Genomic DNA, 20,435 nt, shown 5'->3' with positions numbered 1-20,435 from the left:
GAGGTGGTGATACAATACTCACTGTGGTTTCCGTCCTATTTTCTACCAGTGACTGCAGTGGAACTGCTACAGTTGTTGTTGACACGTGATGACTGGGTGTTGTGTGATGTCCTTAGGTTCATTCGGTTTAAATAGTTCTAAGTTCTAGGGGACTGATGACCAAAGATGTTAAGTCCCATAATGCTCAGAGCCATTTGAACCATTTTTTGTTGTTGTTGACACCATTTCTGCTTCTGTTGCTTGCGCTGCTGCTGTTATTGGTCTTGTTGCTTGAGCTGGTTCAGATGTTGCTGGTGCTGCAGTTGTTACTGAATTTGATCGTGATGCTGTCGCAATTTGTGGTTCTGCAGCTGCTTTAGTTGTTGTCTCGAAGACAGATTCACTTTGTGCATGGTTGCTTTCAGTAATGTATTGGTAGTTCATTACAATGGCTGGTACTGACTCATAGATACTCTGTTTTTTATATGTTTCTGTGCTTTGCAGAGAGATGACTTGCCTCTTCTATTCAGGTGCATGCCATGTTTTGTAAAGCTGCATCTATCCAGGAAATCGACTGATAGAAATCTTATGTTTGGGTACACTTTACACGCTGTTTGTATCTGTTTATTTGCTTCCTTAATTTCGGTGTTCACACATGAAGCAGATATGAGGTCATGCCTATGTAGTATACCAATAACAGTTACATTTTGGTTCTCTATCGAACTGAGGGCACTTTGGAGACTGATAATAGCTTTAGCTAACTCGTTACAATAAACGTCATTTGCTCCTTCAATTAATACAACATGACGATTTTTGTTGTCTTGTTTGTCCAGTAAAACGTCCCTAATAATTTCCCGCATTGGTGCTCCTGGTTTCACATGACTGCATACTTTCAGATCGTAACGGTTTCGTAGTACTTCCGCCAGTCCGTGTCCCTGGCTATCTGAGTAGATATTTAACTCAGTGAGATTTCCTGAAGATTTCTTATTTATTCTTGGAGACAAATATTTCACTTGGGCACAGATTTTCGCTTCGCTGGTACGCATTTTCTGTTGAAATTCATCGACCTCAGAGTGTTTTCAATGTGAGGCCTGTCTTTGTAGTTCATTAGTTAATGAACTTAATTATTATTTTTGCTTCTTCCAGTCGTTTTTATATTTTAATATATCAGGCTGTCCCCCCGTACCGTAGGTGCAACCACAACGGAGGGGTATCTGTTGAGAGGCCAGACAAACGTGTGGTTCCTGAAGAGGGGCAGCAGCCTTTTCAGTAGTTGCAGGGGCAACAGTCTGAATGATTGACTGATCTGGCCTTGTAACATTAACCAAAACGGCCTTGCTGTGCTGGTACTGCGAACGGCTGAAAGCAAGGGGAAACTACAGCCGTAATTTTTCCCGAGGACATGCAGCTTTACTGTATGATTAAATGATGATGGCGTCCTCTTGGGTAAAATATTCCGGAGGTAAAATAGTCCCCCATTCGGATCTCCGGGCGGGGACTACTCAAGAGGACGTCGCTATCAGGAGAAAGAAAACTGGCGTTCTACGGATCGGAGCGTGGAATGTCAGATCCCTTAATCGGGCAGGTAGGTTAGAAAATTTAAAAAGGGAAATGGATAGGTTAAAGTTAGATATAGTGGGAATTAGTGAAGTTCGGTGGAAGGAGGAACAAGACTTTTGGTCAGGTGATTACAGGGTTATAAATACAAAATCAAAAAGGGGTAATGCAGGAGTAGGTTTAATAATGAATAAAAAAATAGGAGTGCAGGTTAGCTACTACAAACAGCATAGTGAACGCATTATTGTGGCCAAGATAGACACAAAGCCCATGCCTACTATAGTAGTACAAGTTTATATGCCAACTAGCTCTGCAGATGATGAAGAAATAGATGAAATGTATGACGAGATAAAAGAAATTATTCAGGTAGTGAAGGGAGACGAAAATTTAATAGTCATGGGTGACTGGAATTCGTCAGTAGGAAAAGGGAGAGAAGGAAACATAGTAGGTGAATATGGATTGGGGGGAAGAAATGAAAGAGGAAGCCGCCTTGTAGAATTTTGCACAGAGCATAACTTAATCATAGCTAACACTTGGTTTAAGAATCATAAAAGAAGGTTGTATACCTGGAAGAATCCTGGCGATACTAAAAGGTATCAGATAGATTATATAATGGTAAGACAGAGATTTAGAAACCAGGTTTTAAATTGTAAGACATTTCCAGGGGCAGATGTGGACTCTGACCACAATCTATTGGTTATGAACTGCAGATTGAAACTGAAGAAACTGCAAAAAGGTGGGAATTTAAGGAGATGGGACCTGGATAAACTGAAAGAACCAGAGGTCGTACAGAGTTTCAGGGAGAGCATAAGGGAACAATTGACAGGAATGGGGGAAAGAAATACAGTAGAAGAAGAATGGGTAGCTCTGAGGGATGAAGTAGTGAAGGCAGCAGACGATCATGTAGGTAAAAAGATGAAGGCTAATAGAAATCCTTGGGTAACAGAAGAAATGTTGAATTTAATTGATGAAAGGAGAAAATATAAAAATGCAGTAAATGAAGCAGGCAAAAACAAAAATGAGATCGACAGGAAGTGTAAAATGGCTAAGCAGGGATGGCTAGAGGACAAATGTAAGGATGTAGAGGCTTGTCTCACTAGGGGTAGGCTAGATACTGCCTACAGGAAAATTAAAGAGACCTTTGGAGAGAAGAGAACCACTTGTACGAATATCAAGAGCTCAGATGGAAACCCAGTTCTAAGCAAAGAAGGGAAGGCAGAAAGGTGAAAGGAGTATATAGAGGGTTTATACAAGGGCGATGTACTTGAGGACAATATTATGGAAATGGAAGAGGATGTAGATGAAGATGAAATGGGAGATAAGATACTGCGTGAAGAGTTTGACAGAGCACTGAAAGACCTGAGTCGAAACAAGGCCCTGGGAGTAGACAACATTCCATTAGAACTACTGATGGCCTTGGGAGAGCCAGTCATGACAAAACTCTACCATTTGGTGAGCAAGATGTATGAGACAGGCGAAATACCCTCAGACTTCAAGAAGAATATAATAATTCCAATCCCAAAGAAAGCAGGTGTTGACAGATGTGAAAATTACCGAACTATCAGTTTAATAAGTCACAGCTGCAAAATACTAAAGCGAATTCTTTACAGGCGAATGGAAAAACTGGTAGAAATGGACCTCGGGAAAATCAGTTTGGATTCCGTAGAAACACTGGAACACGTGAGGCAATACTGACCATACGACTTATCTTAGAAGATAGATTAAGGAAAGGCAAACCTACGTTTCTAGCATTTGTAGACTTAGAGAAAGCTTTTGACAATGTTGACTGGAATACTCTCTTTCAAATTCTGAAGGTGGCAGGGGTAAAATACAGGGAGCGAAAGGCTATTTACAATTTGTACAGAAACCAGATGGCAGTTATAAGAGTCGAGGGGCATGAAAGGGAAGCAGTGGTTGGGAAAGGAGTGAGACAGGGTTGTAGCCTCTCCCCGATGTTATTCAATCTGTATATTGAGCGAGCAGTAAAGGAAACAAAAGATAAATTCGGTGTAGGTATTAAAATTCATGGAAAAGAAGTAAAAACTTTGAGGTTCGCCGATGACATTGTAATTCTGTCAGAGACAGCAAAGGACTTGGAAGAGCAGTTGAACGGAATGGACAGTGTCTTGAAACGAGGATATAAGATGAACATCAACAAAAGCAAAACGAGGATAATGGAATGTAGTCAAATTAAATCGGGTGATGCTGAGGGAATTAGATTAGGAAATGAGACACTTAAAGTAGTAAAGGAGTTTTGATATTTAGGGAGTAAAATAACTGATGATGGTCGAAGTAGAGAGGATATAAAATGTAGACTGGCAATGGCAAGGAATCGTTTCTGAAGAAGAGAAATTTGTTAACATCGAGTATAGATTTAAGTGTAAGGAAGTCGTTTCTGAAAGTATTTGTATGGAGTGTAGCCATGTATGGAAGTGAAACATGGACGATAACTAGTTTGGACAAGAAGAGAATAGAAGCTTTCGAAATATGGTGCTACAGAAGAATGCTGAAGATAAGGTGGGTATATCACGTAACTAATGAGGTGGTATTGAATAGGATTGGGGAGAAGAGAAGTTTGTGGCACAACTTGACTAGAAGAAGGGATCGGTTGGTAGGACATGTTTTGAGGCATCAACGGATCACAAATTTAGCATTGGAGGGCAGCGAGGAGGGTAAAAATCGTAGAGGGAGACCAAGAGATGAATACACTAAGCAGATTCAGAAGGATGTAGGTTGCAGTAGGTACTGGGAGATGAAGAAGCTTGCACAGGATAGAGTAGCACGGAGAGCTGCATCAAACCAGTCTCAGGACTGAAGACAACAACATCAGGCTGTAGGTCTTCTTGTGTTAAGGCGTCATATTTACGTTTTAAAATGCCGACCTCAGTTAGCAACATTGCAATCACTTCACTTTCGCATTCTGCACTTCTCAGTTTTTTTTTTTTTTTTTTTTTTTGTGTCGTCTACAAAACATTCCCGACAAGTCCAGAATATTTGCTTCGGATTAGCACTTGCACATCTGTAATGGTGTAAAGTTTTGCATTTAACACACATAATACCTTTCGCCGCTCGCTTGTTGCAGTAGCACTTGTCCGAGTATACACCAGTCTAACATAACGGTCGCGACACTCACTGCTGTAAAAGTTGTTGCTGTTTGACAGATGGAGCGACACTAGCGCTCCAAGCGACGGGTAAGGTGAACGTCAGACGCGTCGTAAACATAATGTTTGTTTGCATCCATTTCCTACGTAATTTCCGATTTATTGGAGTTATTTTCTTGCCTCCAAGAGTTTGTGTGGTATCAGAAGGCATATACGTTTCTAAAAATGATTCTAAAATATGCGCAAGTATGGACAAAAACCATGAATAGAGTGGCAAGCTACAACACATTCGTGAAGAAACATTGTGTCATTGGACAGAATTGCAGCTTACCACGTTGATATCAAAAGAATATAAACACACAGACATGTACCTCTACATGCAAAAGCGATCGACAGCTCGTTTATCGTTCTGTAAGCTTACTGTGTTTGTCATTGTCTCCTGTTGCCACAAGTACGACCTTCATCTTTATATTATTCTAAGTGGGACAAGCAACTGCCAAATAGTGGGAGACATATGCTGAAAACACTATAATGAGCTCATTACATTACATTTCACGAAAAACCAAATATTTGAATAATTTTCGAACATTCTGTCTGTAGGCACTTTCCTTGTCCCGTAATAGTTTCGCTTCTGGGCATTCTGACACTTCACACGCTTTTGTAAGACACGAACAGCTACACTTAATTTAACCACTTCATCGTCAAAGCAGGTCTGTGTTGTTGATTCACACGACTCTAGCACTGATACATGGAGAGTCGAATTGGCTGGTTCTGTGTCGCAGGACTGTTTTACAGCTTTAGATTGACTGTCGGATCTTTGTGGCAGTTTCTTCTTCATCGTCAGCTGAGGGGGTTTATTTGGAATGTCAAACAGTGTGGGTACTGCATTCCAAACGAGTTTGTTATTGTCTGCGTTCATGAACCGGTTTTGTTCGAAATGTAGCGAACAAAAGCTAATATTATTATACAGGTAAACTGGGTCTTTCTTCATAAGGTCTTCTTGTCTGCTATTAACTAGCCATTTTCTACTCCTAAAACGAAACATATAGTTTGCAAGTGAATCCCGACGATACAGTTTAGTAATGTGGTGGTATATACCTCCCAGGATCCTTAGGAAACCTAAAAAAAGACAGCTGTGGTGTCTTCTTCCTGTTGTTGCTGCAATTTATTGCGCTACAAACGTCCCGATGGTAAAAACCATTGTATAAATCAAAATAAACAATCACTATTCGCTTTCACGATCGCGCCGAACTCACAGTTCAACCTACCGGCCGCTTGGGGCGCTGTAGCAACAAAATAAAGGCGAAGTGTCGCGACTGTTATGTTAGACTGTGGTATACACGATAATGTTCACCACGAGGTTGATCGGAAGACGATGTGGACGCTATACTAGCGATTGCGCTAACGAAATTTGTCGATTTTCCCATCCTTTCTTCTGATATTTTTACAATCATATGGCACGTAACACATTTCTCTTCACTATAAATGTTTTTTACATTTTGCACACTTTTTACCACTGTTTTTGTTCACATTTGCGGAGCTAACACACTACATCTACACTTTCCGCCATCTTTGAGACTGTAAAAAATGTATACATACCATGGAGGTAAAAATAAGAGGAGTTGTCATGACGTCACAAACTTGAAGCCGACCCAAGTCAAGATCCGCCATGTTAGCTACCCCAAAACATTCGCTTCTGGTAGTTTGATTTCGTGTAGTCGTGAAGTGTTTTGATAAAAAAATGCCGGCTTGCGTCGCTTACTGGTGTACTAATCGTTCTGATTGTAGTCTAAAGTTTAAACAAATCACATTTCATGCCTAAGTGGACTTATTTAATCGCTATTTTCTTATATATACTTGAAATTCTGATGCACTGTGAAGTAATACAGTATGGTTTTATTTCTGTGATTTGACTTTAGATTTCCTATCAGTCCAATGCGAAGAACTCTCTGGAGGTGAGCAATACACTTGGTTTTCATTGTTTGGTTATTCCCAAGTAACTGAAATGTCCTGGCAATAAATATCCTGGAAATGTAGGCTAATGTTTTAAAATGCGATAATTTAATATAAAAGTAGTGTAACTTCATGTAGTTAATTAAATCTTAAGTAAAATCTGTGGAACACATGTTACAGTGGTTAAATTACGAGTACTTAAAGGTTTACATATTTGTTAAAGCAAAGTTCCGTATCAATGTCCAGGCTACTTAGATCATTATATTAATCACTGTGTTGTCGTGTTAACCTGTAAAGTGCTGTTATTTGCCACACTGAATGTCACTTGGTAGGTACAATTTAAAAACAAAGTAGATGTGTAAACTACGATGGGCCTGACAATCTTAAATTCCGTTCTTTTCCTTCGTAATTTAACGAACCTTTCACTTTGTTGACATGACAGCTGGCTTGTTTATATCGTCCCTGCATACATCTATGGGACACCAAAGGAAATAAGGCAAGTTTCTTGCAAACCTGAACATTTGAAAATGCAACGAATACGAATCGGTGCCTGTAAACTATCAATCATTGTTTTGGAGTTCTGGCTTTATCAATTATCGGCATACACACAATGAAAGTGAACAGAAATGGATTATGAAAGCACGCTTTTCACAGCACATACTTCTCTTCTCGGTTATTCGTTGTATAAACAAAAAGAAATTACAGTACTGAGGCCAGAAGCTTCATATTTTGGTGTCGTATTACCGCATCGAATATGCATTTAAGACCAGAAAAACGATTGAAGTTGCGTTCCTTATGCTGTGTTGTTCACTAAAACAGTGTAACATTTACTATATAAAATAAATATCGCGTGCACACGACAGAAATAACGAACATGAAAGAATTGTAAACACTCGTCTGCTAATGTTTTGGGGGATCCAAGATGGCGGCAGGCCCCACCCACTGGCTTCAAAACAACGTACAGCGTAAATCTGTAGCGCCATCTCCCCTTATTCTACCTCCATGATACATACACATTATTTAATCTTTTATTTCAAGATTTTCTTTTACACTGTGGGGGCAGATATTGATCAGATGTCTCTTAATTTTCTTTTAAAAAGAGACATACCTTCTACCATCTTTATAAATTGTCGTAAACTGTTGTACAGTATGCACCCAGCATTTACAGGTTCTTTGTCTGTTAATTTTAGTCTGCTTCCTTCTATATGATAGTCATTTTTTATTCTTGTATTATGTTCGTGATATTCACCATTTAGCAATGCAGTGTAGCTAGTTTTTAAGTAGATAATTGTTTCATATATATATTATATTGATGCTACTGTTAAAATTTTAGTTCCCTGAATTTATTTCTGGAGGGTTCTCTTGGTGATACTTTTGCGATGCATCTTACGGCTCTCTTTTGTAATCGTAATACCCTTTGTGTGTGCACATTTCCCCATGCCAGAATGCCATATGTGAGGTGTGAATGGACTAGTCCATAGTACATTGTTTGTAGTGCGTGTCTGTTTACTAACTTTGACTTTTTTTCATGAGAAATATGCTTGAACCTATTTTGCTGCTCAAGTTAGTTATGTGATTCTCCTATGTCATATGCCTATCCACTGTTACACCTAGAAATTTGTAGCTGTCTTTATCCTTCAGTTCTAGGTCTCCAAGCCTGACTGTGATGTTGTCCAAAGTGTGTTGTTTGTTTGCATGTATCTGTATATATGTTGTTTTGGTTCCATTTATAAAGAGATTGTTTTCCCTGAAGTAGTTGTTTCCACTTTCCAGATTTGACCTGTTGCTTCAGTTAGAAGCTGGTGAGCCTCAAGCAGTTGCAGGTGTAGACAGGGCACAACAAACTTTCAGCAGCAAGTTGAAAAGTAAGAATGTAAGGAAATCAGTAAAGAGAAAGAAAGTGTTGTTGTTAGGTAGTTCCCATGGAAGAGGTGTTGGCCAACTTTTGCAGGATGAACTGGGATCGGAATACCAGGTCACCAATTTTTTTATACCTAGTGCTGGTCTGGAGCAGGTGACAGAGGATTTAGGACCACTTTGCAGAGATTTCACCAAGGAAGACACCAAGGTTATAGTGGGTGGGGCAGGTAACAGTATTGACAGAGATCCTGGGTACAGTATAGAGTGTGACCTGGCAAAGATTGCATCAGCATTGAAGCATACTGGTGTTGAGTTTGTATCTGTTCTTGGGCGCCATGACCGACCTCATTTGAACTCTTCTGTGAAGAGAGTTAATTTGGAGCTGGAACGGCTGCTTATGTCAGGTGCAGGGTCACACAATGGTGTGGTTCCTGTTGATTCTTTCAGTAGGTGGGATTATACTAGGCATGGCCTTCAACTCAACAGGAAGGGGAAGGGTAAATTGGCTGGGGAAATAGCAGGAAAGTTAAAGGGGGGAGGCACTGTCATGAGTGGTAAAATACCAGTGGTTATAGGGTTCAGAAAAGACCCTTTTTTAGGGTAGGGAGGACAGAAAGAAAGCAAATTTTAAGAGAGGTTAGAATTGAGACAAACCTTAAGTTTGAGAAAGAAATCAAAAAACATAATTCCAGCTTATTACATCAGCATAAACAGCTATTGGTTAAGAATTTTCAACAGTCAGCAGATATTATAACTCTACCAAATTTTAACTCAGTCAATGTGAAATGTCAGTTATCTTTATTGCATCAAAATATTCGAGGACTGAGAAATAAAATTAATGAATTAACTATCTGCATAGATGAATTAGAGTCATCAAACCCAGCTGACATAATCTGCCTCTCTGAACATCATGTGACCACTGTTATAGAACTTTTAAGTGTTACAGGGTTTAGGTTAGCATCTCACTTTTGTAGATAAGAAATGGAGAAAGGAGGAATTGCCACATTCATTAGGAACTGTCATAAATTTAAGAACATAGACATTCATAAATGTTGCCTAGAACAGCATATGGAAGCATGTGCAACAGAATTAGAATTTCACAAAAAATCCTTCATAATATTAAGTGTATATCGAGCACCTGCAGGTAACTTTAATCTGTTTGTAAGATTAGATTAGATTAATACTAGTTCCATGGATCATGAATACGATATTTCGTAATGATGTGGAACGAGTCAAATTTTCCAATACATGACATAATTAGGTTAATTTAACAACATACTTAAGTTAATATAACAACTTTATTTTTTTTTAATTTATTTATTTATTTTTTTTTAATATTTTTTTCTTTTTTTTCCTTAATTTATATCTAAAAATTCCTCTATGGAGTAGAAGGAGTTGTCATTCAGAAATTCTTTTAATTTCTTCTTAAATACTTGTTGGTTATCTGTCAGACTTTTGATACTATTTGGTAAGTGACCAAAGACTTTAATGCCAGTATAATTCACCCCTTTCTGTGCCAAAGTTAGATTTAATCTTGAATAGTGAAGATCAACCTTTCTCCTAGTATTGTAGTTATGCACACTGCTATTACTTTTGAATTGGGTTTGGTTGTTAATAACAAATTTCATAAGAGAATATATATACTGAGAAGCTACTGTGAATATCCCTAGATCCTTAAATAAATGTCTGCAGGATGATCTTGGGTGGACTCCAGCTATTATTCTGCTTACACGCTTTTGTGCAATAAATACTTTATTCCTCAGTGATGAATTACCCCAAAATATGATGCCATATGAAAGCAATGAGTGAAAATAGGCGTAGTAAGCTAATTTACTAAGATGTTTATCACCAAAATTTGCAATGACCCTTATTGCATAAGTAGCTGAACTCAAACGTTTCATCAGATCATCAATGTGTTTCTTCCAATTTAATCTCTCATCAATGGACACACCTAAAAATTTGGAATATTCTACCTTAGCTATATGCTTCTGATTAAGGTCTATATTTATTAATGGCGTCATACCATTCACTGTACGGAACTGTATGTACTGTGTCTTATCAAAATTCAGTGAGAGTCCGTTTACAAGGAACCACTTAGTAATTTTCTGAAAGACAGTATTGACAATTTCATCAGTTAATTCTTGTTTGTCAGGTGTGATTACTATACTTGTATCATCAGCAAAGAGAACTAACTTTGCCTCTTCATGAATATAGAATGGCAAGTCATTAATATATAATAAGAACAACAAAGGACCCAAGACTGACCCTTGTGGAACCCCATTCTTGATAGTTCCCCAGTTTGAGGAATGTGCTGATCTTTGCATGTTACGAGAACTACTTATTTCAACTTTCTGCACTCTTCCAGTTAGGTACGAATTAAACCATTTGTGCACTGTCCCACTCATGCCACAATACTTGAGCTTGTCTAGCAGAATTTCATGATTTACACAATCAAAAGCCTTTGAGAGATCACAAAAAATCCCAATGGGTGGTGTTCGGTCATTCAGATCATTCAAAATTTGACTGGTGAAAGCATATATGGCATTTTCTGTTGAAAAACCTTTCTGGAAACCAAACTGACATTTTGTTAGTACTTCATTTTTACAGATATGTGAAGCTACTCTTGAATACATTACTTTCTCAAAAATTTTGGATAAAGCTGTTAGAAGGGAGATTGGACGGTAATTGGTGACATCAGATCTATCCCCCTTTTTATGCAAAGGTATAACAATAGCATATTTCAGTCTATCAGGGAAAATGCCCTGTTCCAGAGAGCTATTACACAGGTGGCTGAGAATCTTACTTATCTGTTGAGAACAAGCTTTTAGTATTTTGCTGGAAATGCCATCAATTCCATGTGAGTTTTTGCTTTTAAGCAAGTTTATTATTTTCCTAATTTCAGAGGGAGAAGTGGGTGAGATTTCAATTGTATCAAATTGCATAGGTATGGCCTCTTCCATTAACAGCCTAGCATCTTCTAATGAACACCTGGATCCTACTATATCCACAACATTTAGAAAATGATTATTAAAAATATTTTCAACTTCTGACTTTTTGTTCGTAAAGTTTTCATTCAATTTGATGGTAATACTGTCTTCCTCTGCTCTTGGTTGACCTGTTTCTCTTTTAATAATATTCCAAATTGTTTTAATTTTATTATCAGAGTTGCTGATTTCAGACATGATACACATACTCCTGGATTTTTTAATAACTTTTCTTAATATAACACAGTGGTTTTTATAATTTTTGATAGTTTCCGGGTCACTACTCTTTCTTGCTGTCAGATACATTTCCCTTTTCCGGTTACAAGATATTTTTATACCCTTAGTAAGCCATGGTTTGTTACAAGGTTTCTTACGAGTATATTTAACTATTTTCTTGGGGAAGCAGTTTTCAAATGCATTTACAAAAATGTCATGAAATAAATTATATTTTAAATTGGCACCAGGTTCATGGTACACCTCATCCCAGTCTATCTGCTGTAGGCTTTCCCTGAAATTTGCAATTGTTAAATCGTTGACTGAACGTACTACTTTGGAGGACTGTTTAGTATTGATGAATGGAGCTATGTCATATATTGTAACTAGCTGTGCACCATGATCAGAAAGACCAGTCTCAACAGGCTGAGCATTTATCTGGTTAAACTTATCTTGGTCTATAAAGAAGTTATCTATCAGTGAGCTGCTATCCTTTACCACCCGAGTAGGAAAATCAATAACGGGTGTCAAATTGAAAGAACCAAGTAATACTTCAAGGTAATTTTTCCTATTACCCTCTTTCAGAGAATCTACATTGAAGTCCCCACAAATAATAATTTGCTTCCCCCTGTCTGATAGATAGCACAACAAGGAGTCCAAATTTTTCAGAAATAGATGAAAATTTCCTGATGGGGACCTATATACAGTTACAATTATAAATGTGCCTTTATTTAATTTAAGCTCACAGGCACATGCTTCTATATGTTTCTCTACACAAAACTTTTTTGTTTCTATACTTTTTGCACAATGATAACTTTTGACATATATGACAACTCCTCCTTTCTCCATATTTTCTCTCATTACATGTGCAGAGAGCTTATATCCACTTACATTTACCTTATCCATATCAGTAACAATGTGATGCTCAGACAGGCATAGTACATCTATTTCATTCTCAGCTTCTAAATCTTCTAAACAAACCAGAAGCTCATCTACTTTATTCTTTAAACTCCCAATATTTTGATGAAATATACTTACATTATTTTTAATTATACTTTTCTGAGAACCTTTCCTTATTCTAACATTTGCAGTACTCTCCTGTCTGAGTTTCTCATTGTGCTTAGGCCTAGTTCCTATACCAGTGGTCACACGGTGTTCAGAGAGGCAGATTATGTCAACTGGGTTGGGTGACTTTAATTCATCAATGCAGTTACCTAGGACTGAGATACAACTTGGTGGAGATAAAATTTCTGGTGATTGGTGAAAATTTATAATTGATAGCTGTGATTGGTGATCCAATGTGCTAGAATTGTGCTGTTTAATTTCTTTCCTAAACTGAAGATTTGTTTCAATCCTGACCTCTCGTAGAACTTGACATCTTTCTGTCTTACCTATCCTAAAAAAGGTGCTGCTCCAACACCTGTAACCACTGGTATTTTACCATTCATGGCAGTGCCTCCCCCCCTTAAATTTCCTGCTATTACCCCAGCCAGTTTCCCCTTCCCTTTCCTGTTGAGATGTAGGCCGTGCCTGGTATAGTCCCACCTACTGAGATCATCAACAGGAACCACACCAATATGAGCCCCCGCACCTGACCCAAGCAGCCGTTCCAACTCCAAATTAACTCTCCCAACAGAAGAGTTCAAATGAGGCCGGTCATGGCGTCTCAGGACAGATACAAATTCAACATTGGTGTGTCTCGATGCCGACGCATTCTTTACCAGGTCACACTCTATACTGTACCCAGGATCTCTGTTGATGCTGTTCCCTGGCCCTCCCACAATAACCACGGTGTCTTCCCTGGTAAATCCTTTACAGAGTGAACCTAAATCCTCTGTCACCTGATCCAGACTAGCACTTGGTTTGAAAAAATTTGTGACCTGGTATTCTGGTCCTAATTCCTCCTGCAGAAGTTGGCCTACACCTCTGGCATGAGAACTGCCTAACAACAAAACTTTCTTCCTTTTCAATGACTTTCCTACATTCTTTTTCAATTTCCTATTGAAAGTTTGTTGTGTCCTGTCTACACCTACCTCTGCTTGAGGCTCATCAGTTTCTAACTGAAGCAACAGGTCAAACTTATTTTTGACATTCACCACAAAACTGTCAGACTTAGTTCTAGGCCTGTTCCTTCTGCTACCTGTTGCCACTTCCCACCTCTCTTTGCCCTTCTCCCTCCTTAACCTGTCCAGATCTTCCCTAGCCTGATCTAGCTCAGCCTGAAGGGCAGCAATTTTCCCCTCCTGTTCCACTATCTTCCTATCTCTGCTGCAAATCCTACATAACCACTGATGAGCCTGATCCACTTTCCCAACACCCACGCCACTGCAGTCCCCCCAGTGAAAAAAACTACTGCATCCATCACACCAAACCCCGGAACTAACAATTCTACGGCATGTCAGGCACTTCTCACTCATGGCAAAAATAATACTTTAGCTAGAATAAATCAGTTAAGTTACCGAAAATCAAAAAAGACGTTACAAGAATTAAGCCTATTCACGAATGTATATAAGCAAGTTTCTGATTTAAAATTCCGCTGTTTTTCTGAGATCTGTATTAAAACAATGAAGGTATACGCTATTTATTATATATTTCACTCGATGGAATGAAAAAAAGGACAATTAAACGAGATACTTTAACTTTGATTCTCCAAAAACGTTACGAGAATTAGGCCTATAAAACAAATGTATATAGGCAAGTTTCTGATATAAAGTTACGCTGTTTTTCTGAAATCTGTATAAAAACAATGAAGTTATACGCTATTTACGGTAGTTTACTTATTTGTTACCGAGAAACTAGTTAAATTACCATGAAACAAGAAACAAACACGTTTACAAAATTTAAGCCTAAGCGCGACTTCGCGAAGTTACGATCTTTTCGTGTTTTCTAAAAAAATACGCAAAGAAAAGTCAAACCTTTAATGGCAAGACTAAACGATACACTAATGCACGTATTTAATTTGTTGACGGCGTTAAACTAAATTATATTCCTGTCTAAATCACTTAACTTTCTGGAAATGGTTTCTGGCGTCACTTACTCGGCGGCCATCTTGGACTTGATCAGTAAACCACCTTGAAGCTGTACTGGCCCATTTAACAACCAAAAACAAATAAATAGTGGTTGTTGGTGATTTCAATGTAGATTTTCTTAAAGACTCTCCCAATAAGAACTTATTTGAGTTAATAACACTATCATTCAACTTAATTCCCACTGTAAAGTTCCCCACTAGGGTAGCCACTTGCTCACAAACAGCCATTGATAATATCTTTATAGAAAAGTCCAACGAACAAAATTATATTACAAAACCAATAGTCAATAGCCTCTCAGACCATGACATGCAGTTCCTTCTGCTAAATGTTAATATTGAACAGGATATAAAATCTGTTAAATCTGAGCTCAAGAGGGTAATCAATAAGCCAAAAATTGATTATTTTAGGACACTCCTCAGAGACATTCACTGGACTGATGTTTACAGTGCTCATGGTATGAAAGAAAAATATAACACTTTTGCTAATAATGTGCTTACCTTATTCGAACACTGTTTTCCCCCAACACTTATCAAGGTTAGAGCAAAGTCTACAAAAAAGCCATGGATTACTTGAGGAATAGGGGTATCTTGTAAAACAAAAAGAAGACTGTATCTGTCAATCCGAAACAGTCCCGACGTTGATGCTATAGCACATTACAAGAAATACTGCAAAATATGAAAGACTTTAATACGGATGTCAAAGCAAATATATTACAAGGGAAAGATAGTCATATCAGATAACAAAATAAAGACAATATGGGATATAGTGAAGGAGGAGACCAGTAGAACCAGACATGAAGAGGAACAAATAGCATTAAGAGTAAATGATACATTGGTGGCAGATGTGTATAGTGTTGCAGAACTTTTTAATAAACATTTTATAACTGTTAGCGAAAAGATGGGGTTGTCGGGTTCGGTAGATGCTGCTATGGAATACCTCACACCAGAAATTTCAAGCAACTTCCATAATATGAATTTGACCCTCACTACCCCAACAGAAATAATATCCATCATAAAATCTTTAAAATCAAAAACATGTAGTGGGTATGATGAAATATCAACAAAGTTAATTAAAGAATGTGATTGTGAGCTAAGTAACATATTAATCTATCTGTGTAACCAGTCATTTATCAGTGGAATATTTCCTGAATGGCTGAAATATGCTGAAGTTAAGCCACTGTTGAAGAAGGGAGATAAAGAAATAGCATCAAATTTCTGTCCAATTTCACTGTTGCCAGTATTCTCAAAAATTTTCGAAAAAGTAATGTACAGTCGGCTTTATAACCATCTTATCTCAAATAATATACTGTCAAAGTCACAGTTTGGATTTCTAAAAGGTTCTGATATTGTGTAGGCTATCTACACTTACAGTGAAAATGTGCTTAATTCATTAGACAAAAAATTGCAGGGAACTGGTATATTTTGTGATCCGTCAAAGGCATTTGACTGTGTAAATCACAATATCCTTTTAAGTAAATTAGAGTATTATAGTGTAACAGGAAATGCTGCAAAATGGTTCAAATCTTATATCTCTGGCAGGAAACAATGGGTGTTATTAGGAAAGAGACATGTATCAAGCTATCAGGCATCATCCAACTGGGAACTAATTACATGTGGGGTCCCACAAGGTTCCATTTTAGGGCCCTTACTTTTTCTTGTGTATATCAATGACCTTTCATCAGTAACATTACCAGATGCCAAGTTCGTTTTGTTTGCCGATGATACAAACATTGCAATAAATAGCAAATCAAGCGTAATCTTAGAAAGATCAGCTAATAAAATATTTGTGGACATTAATCACTGGTTCCTAGCCAATTCTTTGTCACTAAACTTTGAAAAAACACACTACATGCAGTTCAGAACTTGTAAGGGGTGTCCCACGAGTATATGTCTAACATACAATGACAAGAAGATAGAAGAAGTAGACAGTGTTAAATTCTTGGGATTACAGCTTGATAATAAATTCAACTGGGAGGAGCACACCACAGAACTGCTGAAGCGTCTTAACAAATCTCTGTTTGCAATGCGAATTTTGTCAGACTCAGGGGATATAAAAATGAAAAAGCTGGCATACTATGCTTTCATTCCATAATGTCATATGGGATTATTTTTTGGGGTAATTCATCAAGCCAAGCTAAAGTTTTCCGGGAACAAAAATGTGCAGTAAGAGTTATATGTGGTGTGAACTCAAGAACATCCTGCAGAAGCCTGTTTAGGGAACTAGGGATACTAACTACTGCTTCTCAATATATTTATTCCTTAATGAAATTTGTCATTAAGATATATATCACTTTTTCAAACCAACAGCTCAATTCATGGAATCAATACTAGAAATAAGAATAATCTTCACAAGAATTCAAAGTCACTTAGTCTTGTACAAAAAGGTGTGCATTATTCAGGAACACACATTTTCAATAACTTGCCAGCAGCCATAAAAAGCTTAATATCTGTGTGTGTGTGTGTGTGTGTGTGTGTGTGTGTGTGTTACATGTTTATTACCTTATAAATAAATAAAAAAACTTTTTTATTTTAAATTCAGTGCATTAGTATTTGTAAAATGACTTTCATATAGTGTTCATTAAAAAATGATGATCATTCCTCTTGGGTCCTGTGGAATGGTACATTAGCTTTTTTGTTTTAGTTGTAAATATTTGTCATGTATTGTTGTTTTTCTTACATGTTCCACATCCTGGAGGACCTCCCCACTACAGATCAATTGGAATGAAAGTAAATCTAATCTAATCTAACTTTTCATACTTAGCGAAGCCTTCTCTTGCAGGTCATCTGTTGTAGAACTGGTAACAACAATTGAAGTGTCATCTGCTAGATGACTACACTATCGGATACTGATTTGGTCATATCATTTACATACAAAATGAAAAGTAGTGGACCAGGGACAGATCCTTGGGGAACTCCATCTTTAACAATTTCATAATTTGAAAAGACACTTGTAATATTATTTTTCACTTTTTGCTTTATTTCTACACACTGATTTCTATTTTACAAAAACGATTTAATGATGTCTGCTGCTTTCCTCCTTATACCATAAGAGCTGTAGAAGCCCTGACAAAGTATACAGTTAAGTTGTTTCTGTCCGGGGCAATACTGGGTAATGACAGAGATGCTCTTTGTAGCTGGGTCATGAGTGTGGTTGCAGGGCTACATGTATGTGCATATACAGTGTGGGTTACTACCTATTGCCACCAAGAATCACTCTGAAAGTATGATAGGAGCGGTAAAGTTTGTGGGACAAAAGTTGCATGGGGCAACGGGGGCCATAATATGATGTTGGTTTTTTGTGGCTAGGTGGAGCCTTGTCAGAAATATGAAGGTCAACTTTGTTTTTTTAAATGGGACCCTATAGTTTGGTACTTATTTTCTGATAATGGCTATTGGGACAAAACCAATGATGCATAACTAGTAAGGTCTTTGAAGGTCAATGATGGTCAGAAAGGTGACATTAATGTCCATTAACAGAAGATGTTTGAAGTGATGACCATTGGTATCAATGTAGTGCTGCAATCTTCTTATCATGGATTGAGTGATATTCCTTATCACTTCAGCACTTATAAGAGCACATGCTCTGACAATTCTCTCTCTCGTACATAGTGAAACAATAAACAACTACAGTACATAGTACTATCAGAGTTATTCCAGGTGGCAATAGTTAGTGACTCACCCTGTACAGGACAGATCTGTTAGTAGACTAAGTTTGAAGGATAATGACTATCTGAGGAGGACTTAGTAAGACCTCCAGCATAGAGGGCAAGCGATAGCTCATCATCACTACTGGAGCCATCAAAGATCAACTTTCGTTCTGCAGTCACTACAGTGGAAATCTTTTTTCTGCCACTAACTCCTCCAATCTAAACTGACTAAAAGCTTGCCTTACCCAGTTCATGCCTCTGTCTAACTGTGACCCACTTCCAACTGATCAACCCCTGGTTATCTTCCCTGAATTCTTTGCCTCCAATCTGGCTTCACTCATCTTCCTTTGATTGCTTCCCAATAACGCAACTCTTGCAGTGGAAGAAAGAACACCTTTTCACAACCTTAAGATAGATCTCACTTGATCATGAACCTTATAGATAAAAACTCTTATCACTGTAGTGATGAACGGCAGTAATTAACTGACAGAAGGTATTTCCCGAATCTCCGACACTTCCACCTTCAAGCCTTCCACAGTGATCCCAAAAAAATTCTGATTGTTGTTTCTGACTGGAAAGGTGGTGCTCAAGAATAGTAGAGTGGACATTATCAGGTACTTCATTGTTACCGGTCATGTAAACCACCTTGTTGAGTGTCATCTAGGTATCTCTAAATCTTTTGAAAAGTGTTAAGTCAGTACCAGAAGCAACACTGTGAATGAGTTGAAAGAGTCCCTCAAAACTAACTCAGGGATGTGATGACAGCAATGTGGAACAGGTCCAATTAAACAATTTTTCTAGATTTGTACAGGCACCATTCAGTAGTGTGCTGTTGCATCACAATAAAATTCCTGAATTATGTTGGTTATGCCTCGCTTCTTCACTGTTTGATAAGCAGCAAAGGCTTCTTCTTCTCCTGACCATGTTGAGATATTACGGACACCTAGCAATTACTCCTTGTCTGGAGATGTCTCCAATCTACAAACCTTTTTAGCAACTGTGAGTGCTTGGAGCAGCTTTCCATCTCAGTGCAGCATTAACACGTGGTAATCTTTATGGTTAAGACCAGGAGTAAAAAGATGCAAAGTAACTTGACTTGAAACTGAAGAAACTGCTGGTGCAGTTATTAGTATTGGCAAACTTTGCTAAACAATGACATAACTATTTGTTATCATCATCAGAATCACTAGTTTTGTTGGTTGATGTTGGATCAACAGTTTTAGACGTTCTAAGCAGGTGAATGGCTAAATGTTGTTCCATTTCTTCAACAGTAATTTTTCTCCCGGCAGTTCCCACTGAAATGGATTACAGTAGTCTTTCTTGCTTGTGTTTTAGTTTTTGATCTATACAAATGATGGAGGTCATTCATTATTTTTGGCAGTAAAGCGTTAAGAAATTCATATCCTCTTCTGTTTCTCAAGTGATTCAACGTCTCTGAATGAGTTCTGTCCAAAAGATCATTCATAGCTTCCACAAAAGATACATTTTTTCTTTTCTACAGTGTTTCTACAACCTTTCCACTCATCATAGAGTTTGGGTAGCTGAAAACTGTGTTTAGTTCTCCTAGTAGTTGTCATAAAATGTGGATAAATCGTAAGGTGTGTTGTAGTATAGAATTCATCACAGGACTAACTAGAGTAGAAGATACAGCAAATAGTTGTCACTGGAGCAAAACTCTGCCGTCCAAAACTGAATCTTCAAAGTTTTCCAAAGACCAATGGCTCTCACTCCAAAGGCTTTACACCGAAGTTCATCAGTGATACTCATAGAGTGAGTAGTTACAGAGAAAATATCTACTCATGACAAGAACCAGGAAGCTTCAAAAGCTGGTTGTGAAGTGGCAAACTTAATTTGCAGCTGTGTTTCAAAAAGCAGCTACCTATCAATCTGAACTTTATGTATCATGCTATAAATGAATCCATAAAATAAATTCCACTTCAATTTTATTTCCATGACAATTTCTGAGTCCCCTCCAAAGCTAATTTGGAGATGTGTATAATGCACTTTTTCACAGGTGACTCAGAATGTAAGTAACTTTTTGGGAACCATGAGGCCAGCCACTGATCACATGCCAGCTGATGCAGCATTCTAAAACATTGCCTCGACCTGCATA

At 37.8% G+C, this 20,435-nt stretch overlaps 1 long non-coding RNA gene across 2 annotated transcripts in view; it reads left to right on the top strand.

The window, feature by feature from the left end:
* Window positions 1-6,442: 6,442 nt before the first annotated feature.
* The window catches only part of LOC126480785 (uncharacterized), a 38,752-nt gene continuing 24,759 nt past the window's right edge, over window positions 6,443-20,435 (top strand). Inside the window, exons 1-2 of one of the 2 annotated variants that reach the window (XR_007587466.1) lie at window positions 6,443-6,592; window positions 8,364-8,455. This is a non-coding gene — a long non-coding RNA (uncharacterized LOC126480785). The remainder of the gene's footprint in view (window positions 6,593-8,363; window positions 8,456-20,435) is intronic. The other variant, XR_007587467.1, reaches the window with a different exon arrangement.

Source organism: Schistocerca serialis, chromosome 5 (genome assembly GCF_023864345.2).
Source record: "Schistocerca serialis cubense isolate TAMUIC-IGC-003099 chromosome 5, iqSchSeri2.2, whole genome shotgun sequence".
Classification (NCBI taxonomy): domain Eukaryota; kingdom Metazoa; phylum Arthropoda; class Insecta; order Orthoptera; family Acrididae; genus Schistocerca; species Schistocerca serialis.
Note: the sequence above shows the minus strand (reverse complement) of the source record. Positions and strands in the feature narration are given on the sequence as shown.